This window comes from Puma concolor, chromosome A1, assembly GCF_028749965.1.
Source record: "Puma concolor isolate L17-30 chromosome A1, mPumCon1.1.hap2, whole genome shotgun sequence".
NCBI lineage: Eukaryota > Metazoa > Chordata > Mammalia > Carnivora > Felidae > Puma > Puma concolor.
This window is the reverse complement of record NC_141667.1, coordinates 102,704,971-102,712,124: the sequence shown is the minus strand read 5'-3', so window position 1 is coordinate 102,712,124 and position 7,154 is coordinate 102,704,971.

Here is a 7,154-nt window from a genome sequence, read left to right as displayed (position 1 = left end):
GCTTCTCTGGAAAGGCCTCTGATTCCCCATGTGTGGAATGTTGCTCCTCTCCCATTACTGAGCGTGATGGGCAGAATGGATGGTGACAGAAGCTGCTGGAAGGCTGTGTACCACACACCATTTCCTCCACTCTGACATTTCCTTGAACACGAGTCTTCAAGACATGTTGGTTCCATACACCAACAATCCCTCAGCAGGGGCTGAGGGGATGTCTGTGTATCTAGTCCACTGTAAACGAGGGCACTTAAATGTGTGCTTTATGTCTAAAGATCAGATGAATAAAAGGGCAGTGTTAGGAAAAGTGGCTGAAAAATTCATAAAAGTTACTTCTATTTTCCTTATAGAGATGTCCGTTAGTATTTTTTGAAATCATCCTTCAGAATTAAAAGACGAATTTCTTCACTTGAATCCATATGAAGGAAATCTGATACATTAAAACAAAAAACAGAAAACAAAAACCAACCTTGTGCCTTTACCTGGAAAGCCAGCTGCATCTTGCTGGGACTCCTTAGCTGTGGAACATGCAAAACGACAGCGCCTGAGGTGGGCTTCATTCAGGTGAAAGCTTCTGGGGGCTTTCAGGCGGACAGGAATAAAAATTTGGGTTAGAAGTTGGCCAAGCTACAGGGTTTTTGAAGAACCTAGATGACCTCCATTTCCCAGGGGCGTGGTCTCAAGTCTCATCTGAAACGGGAAACTGCCTGTAGGACCTCCCCATCCAACATCATCCCCGAGTGCTCCACCACGCCCCTTCTCCCACCAAAGGATGCCAACCCACAGCCTGGCAAACCCCACCTAAGCGGGTCTGCTAATGTGTTCGATTGTGTTGAAAGTCAAAACGGAGGTCTGAGCAAACAATTCACTTTGAAAGACACCGGGAGAAGCCCGAGAGAAGATCCCTGCAGTCTGTTACGGATAGAGGAGGGGACAGCTTTGGACAGCACGCTTGTTTATTCATGTCTCAGGTGGGGGTGGGCGAGCGCATCTGTGGGCGATCTTTCGGCCTTTGTCCAGATGTGAGTGCGGGCTTTGTTGATAACGAGTGACTTTGACGTTGAGGTCACAGTGTGTGCACAACCTCTGGTGTATGTTTGTCTAGGCTGAAAGGACACACTGGTGTCTGTTCGCACGCATTATCTTGACCCTTTCCTGTAGCCACTCAGTGCGCTTGGAAGGGAGAACAGCTCCTTGAATGTTTTTCATGCCTTTTCCTGTGTGCTCCTCCCACGCCTACTCAGGCCTCTCCCGGTACATCTTGATCTCCATCTACCCGTCTCACTGGATTCTGGACCATGCCACCCCCTTTGCAAGTTCTCCTTTCTGGATCAAGCCACTCAAATCCACTTTTTTTTTTGATGCCAGGGGTGGGACTGACTTGCTTTAGGTTTTGACAGTAAGAAACCCTGTTGGTTCTAGCACTCCCTAGTGCCTATTTCCCACATGGAACTTTCCTGGGGCAGAGGGAAAAAAGAATCCGATTCCTTTTGCTACATAAATAGATGCGACACTCAAACTCAGAGAATTTCTTGAACATTTGTGGGCTTGTGTAATCACCTCTGAAGTCCAAGTCACTAAAGCTTTGTGATTAACTGCTTGTATGCAGTAACTTTAATGCCTTAAAAAAACAAAACAAAAAAAAAAAAAAAAACAAAAAAACGAAAAGAAACAAAGAAATGAAATACTTCGCAGTCCCGGCAACCTACTGAGATTTACTAAGATTCTGGGGAGGATTACTTCCCTCTGACGACATTGAGGCCTTTGCTTTGTCAAGAACTGCTGGCAGCTGAGGGTTTCGCAAACGGAATTCAGAAGGAAGGAAAATATTTCGTGATGGCATCACTCTGAGCCAAGCACAGCATTCGCTAAATGGCTGCCCTGTAGGGTCAGCATGGACACAACCACGGGCGGCATTTACCAAATCTGTCAACAGAGGGCAAGGGGGTGCCGGCACAGAGGACGCTGACCCCGTCACCGGTGTTTGTAAGTGACAACCACCCTGCAAATATCAGCCCGTGGGATGACTGCAGCGCTGAAGCAGTGCGAATGTGAGGGAACGTGAGGGTAGGGAGATCGTGGGACATTCCTACAGAGGGTTGGGGAGGGAGGGGTTTTTGGCAGAACCGAGGGTCACAACCCAGTCCTGCTGGTTTGGAAGAGAAGTGGGTTTTCTATGTAAACTGACCCCTGGGGCTGGGAGAAGAGAGAACAGAAACCTTAGCCAGGGAGGGTTTCTGACCTAGGTGCAGTTCAGCCCAAGGGGAGCTGCAGAGCTGGGGTGGGGCTCCCTGACTCGTCAAACTGCCCAGTGGGCACCAGCCTGGGTGGAAACGAACAAGTCAGTTGGCCCGTGAAACAGTTCTCCTTCCTGCCGGCCATGCTGAGGGGATTCTGCCCCTAGGTAGTGTAGTCAGTCCCCCGGGCTATCCCCAGACACAGGTAATGGCTTGGCTCCGGTAAGAAATGGCTGGCTTCATGTTTCCCCCCAGTATGACTTCCTGTACATCCGCGAGGGGCCCTGCCCACTCCCCTGCAGAGCTCGGGAGCTGAGCTGAGAAGGAAAAAACAAGGCTGATTCATGTTTGTGATTAACTTCTCACCGAATGCTGTAATCCCAGACGCAGAACCGGCCCAGCTGTCAGGGCTTGGCTGGGGACTCCGCTCTCGGAGGAAGGGCTGGTGGCCTCGGGTCCTGCAGCAAGCCCGCTCCAGCCAACCTGCCATCACCACCCTCTGACGGCTGTGTCTCAGATGTCACCCCCCTTCTGCCTCCACGGTCGGATCTCTCCCTTCACATAACCTTACGGCATCCTCTGTGCCTCCTTCATGGTACTTGCCTTTCCCACACCTTGACTCGAGGGGGACAACCACCTTCCCCTTCTCGGAGGTGCCCAGCCGGATACCAGGCACAGGTGAGGACTCAGTAAACCACAAAAGAACGGAACAGCATGGGATGACCTCCCTGAAAGACTGCACTGGACAGAAGAGAAGCCCAAAGCAAATTCCAGCCTCTCGTCTGCAGCTCAGCTGGCCTGGGCTGGGGGGCGGTGGGGGGGGGGGGAGCGGGGGCAGTGTGCAGTGTAGACGTGACCTCCCTCTGCTTTTCTCAACAATAATCCCAGCCCCTTGTTATGATAAACTACTTGCTCCTTGCTCGGCAGTACATTCAGGAACTGGACTTCTGCCAAGGAAAACTCAGGAGCAATGGTAGGGACTATTGAAATAAATTAATGGCCTATGATAAATACAGGAAAAACAGTGCTAGGTAATACGCTTATACACCAACAAGAATCACATGGTTATTTGAGAGGAAGAGTTTTTACATAAATATGTATGATTTTAAGTAATAAGGCTGATTTTTTTTTAAATAAAAAAGTAATTCACAACCTATTTAGCAAAGTAAATACTGGCCCTTCAAAGTTGACATCAATAACGCAGAATGCTATGACTGCCTAAAAACAGCCCTGTTCTTTTTGGAGGTCTTCAGGGCTAGTCCAGGAGGGACATCAGATACATGACTTCATAGTTACGCTTTTTGGCTTCAAGTAGCAAATGAGATCACTCACCCTGATTATTGGCCTGATTCGCCAGACATGGCTTTGAACTATTTTTGACGTTTTCCAAAATTTAAACCCACCTTCAGAAAAACAAGCCTTTGCTGCTTCGCAGGCATGCAAAAAAAAGAAGGTACTGTAAGTTCTGGAGTTGCAGAGAAAGATTCCAAAGCTGTTGTGAGCAAGAAAAATGTCAGCGTCAACCTCACAGGTAACCACTGCAAACATGCAAGTTCTAATTTCTTTGTTTGGAGATCTGTCATGTCACTTTAGAATCAGACTTCATACTTGCTCCTCTGCGGAGACTGTCATCAGGTTCCGTTTGCACAAGATAGTTGACCCGCATCAAGGAATTTCAACTTTGAATACCAGACCGGCTATGACATTTGGATCAGTGGGAGCCTTTGCAAATCAGTACAAAAACCTGAGCAGCCCACACAGGTGTTTCCCCAGCTGGCCACCCTGTAGGAGACACATGGCGTGAAATAACTAAAAGCAGCCTTTTTACTTCTAACCTGGCGTAAATCACCCTGACTCGATTTTGAGGGGGTTAGAATGTGCAGGAGTGACTGGGCTGGCCCCAGCATCAAGCAGCTAAGTGATAACCTTGCTGCTCTCCGTGTAGAGTTTAGGGCTGGTTTTTGCCCTCGTGACAGTAGAATGCCACGACTCACTTCCAGATGAGAGTCAAAACACTCCCAGCACTAACTCTGTGCTTAACGCAAATCAAACCCCAAATGCCCGGTGTGTGAGGAAAGGCTCTGGGTAGTGCACTTCGGGAGACTGAGCTGGGCAGAACTTCTTGTCACCCCACGCTTAATTCATGCTGCCCCAGGAGAAGGTCAAGCTCTTGTTTTTCCCCCTCTCCCTTCCTCTCCTTCCTAAGAAACCAGCAGTGAAAGGGCAGTAATTTACCGTGTAAATCTCCATCTGTTTGCAAAGCTAAATTCTTGCCTTTCTGCTCCCCCCTAAGGCGGTGGGAACAGCATCTCCCAGTTCCCCAGCACCCCCGGGACACCCCGGCCCTGGGAAAACCTGCCTGCCCTGCCACCCTCTGTTTGGGGTCCACGTCTAGACTGCAGGTGACATGGGCTTGCACAGCTCCGGCCACATCTTTCCTGGAGAGCGAGCAGGTACACCAACACTCCTTGGCAGAAAGAGCTGCTTTTCTTCCCTCACCGCAGGAGGATAAGTTGCACAGAAAGGCCATGCACAGAAAGACCACAAAAGTGGCCTTGGCCATGAAACCCGTAAGGGGACATAACACGTTTATGAAGCCCAAGTGCCCCTAACCTGAACTTTAACATAGCCAGGGACAGGGCAGTTCTGATCAGCAGTCCTACCGCCCACTGTTTTGTAGGGATGACACTAAGATTCTGAGATTTTCCATGGGTTAGTTGGGGGGGCGGGGTGTGGGCGGTAGATGGAAACGGGGCCTCTAAGGGGCTTCCATTCCACTTAGGATGGTTACAAGCATAGATTCTGACACCAAAGTGCCTGGGTTTGAATCTGGGCTCTACCACAGTGTGAACTTTGGGCAACTTGTTTAATCAGTTTGTGTCTCAATTCCTCTTGGTAGAAAGGGTAGAGAAATAGCACCTTCCATATAGGGTCACTGTGAGGATTAAATAATTGAATATATACCCAGGCTTAGAACAGGGTTGGACACATAGGCTGTGCTCTATGAGGGTGGGCTATTATTACTTGCAAGACAAGACCCAAGTCAAAAGTCATCTCCCAAAAGGGCAAGGTCATTTGTGAGGACATTCGGGGAGAATATGTTGGTTGGAGAAAAACCAAGGGTCTATGGGGTTGAGGTAGGCAGGATGAACTTCTAGGGAAAGGTGGGGCCTGACTCATGACCTTGAGGCATGGTCTACACTGATCCTTTTCCTCTAACCTACTCCGATCACCCATGAATATGAGGCCACCACCCATCAGGAAGACCTCAGGCCTCTCTTCCCAAGCCCTCTATGACACATGTATTACCGTCCCCCCATCCTGCACCTCACCTCCCAACCTGGTCTTTTTGGCTTCATCTTTGATTCCTGCATCTGTCTACATGCTATTGGCTCATGTGAGAGATTTCAGTTCAGGTCTGTTCTGAGTGACGAGCTGGGGCGACAAAGGTGAGCGTCAAACAATATCAAATATTACCCTCGAGACGCTCCCGGTCTGTTGACAGGCAAGGAAACGGCTCCCCAAGTCAACATGTGGAGAGTGACTGCCATGAGAATACAGGAGGAGGGCTTGGTCCAGGGGCGGAGAGAGGTCAGAACTCTTCACAGCTGAGGAGGAGGAGCCAGGGCCAGGGGGGGTGCAGTGGGGGGTGGAGGAGGGATGGCGTTCCAGACAGAAGGAAGTCCTCGAAGTGTAGTCTGGACCCCCAACACTCTCTGTGAACACTATGTGGGACTGTCCTTGTGTCCGTCTCTTCCTTCAGCTGCCTCAGAGGCTCCCAAGGCCGAAGATGCACCTGGGCCTGAAGAAGACACCTCCAGATGGGCTGCACAGCAGGTGGGGTGGAGGATGGGGACCCTCCAGGCAGGAGACACAGCATTAGCAAAGACCACAGCAAGAAGGCATGGCACCAACTTTTAAACCAGACCGCTCCTATCAATCAGCTCTATCATCTGGAACAAGTTGCTTTGCCTCTCTTGAATTCTGACAACAGAGCAGGCAGAAGAATATGCCACAGAGTGGTTATGAGGACAGGGTGAGACACCTGAGGAATATCTAATCATAAGCCCTTCCTATGTGCACGGCCGGAAGGGAGAGTCAAGGTCCCAACCACCCTCTCTCATTCAGCTGTCTGTGTTTATGACGATACCAGGTGAGTCTGCTGTTGTATGCACGTGTGTGTGTGTGTGTGTGTGTGTGTGTGTGTATTCTTTATATGCATGTCAGTATCTTCAACAAATGTTGTCAAGTCAAAAAAGTAAGTTGCCGAACAGCGTGTTTAGCATGCTACCACGTATAAACAATGCTGAAGACCTTGAAGAAAGGATTTGCATTGGTGCCTTTGAGGAGAGGAGTTAGGTGGCTGGGAGACAAAAGCAGAAGGGAAACTCTTTCTATTTACTTTTTTGTACAGTTAGAATTTTGAACCATGTGAATGTGTAACCTACACAAAACATTAAATAAAAAATAGTTGCCTTGGGGCGCCTGGGTGGCGCAGTCGGTTAAGCGTCCGACTTCAGCCAGGTCACGATCTCATGGTCCGTGAGTTCGAGCCCCGCGTCGGGCTCTGGGCTGATAGCTCAGAGCCTGGAGCCTGTTTCCGATTCTGTGTCTCCCTCTCTCTCTGCCCCTCCCCCGTTCATGCTCTGTCTCTCTCTGTCCCAAAAATAAATAAACGTTGAAAAAAAAAATTTAAAAAAAAAAAAAATAGTTGCCTTAAAAAGGTAACGAACGCTGGTTGTCCCTTGATGGATGCATGGATAAACGAAATGTGGCACATACATACAAAGGAATATTATTCAGCCCTAAAAAATAAGGACATCTGGCACATGCTACACTATGGATGAGACTTGAGGACATTATGCAAACTGCAATCAGCTGGCCACAAAAAGATTAATACTGCATGAGGACACTTACCCGAGA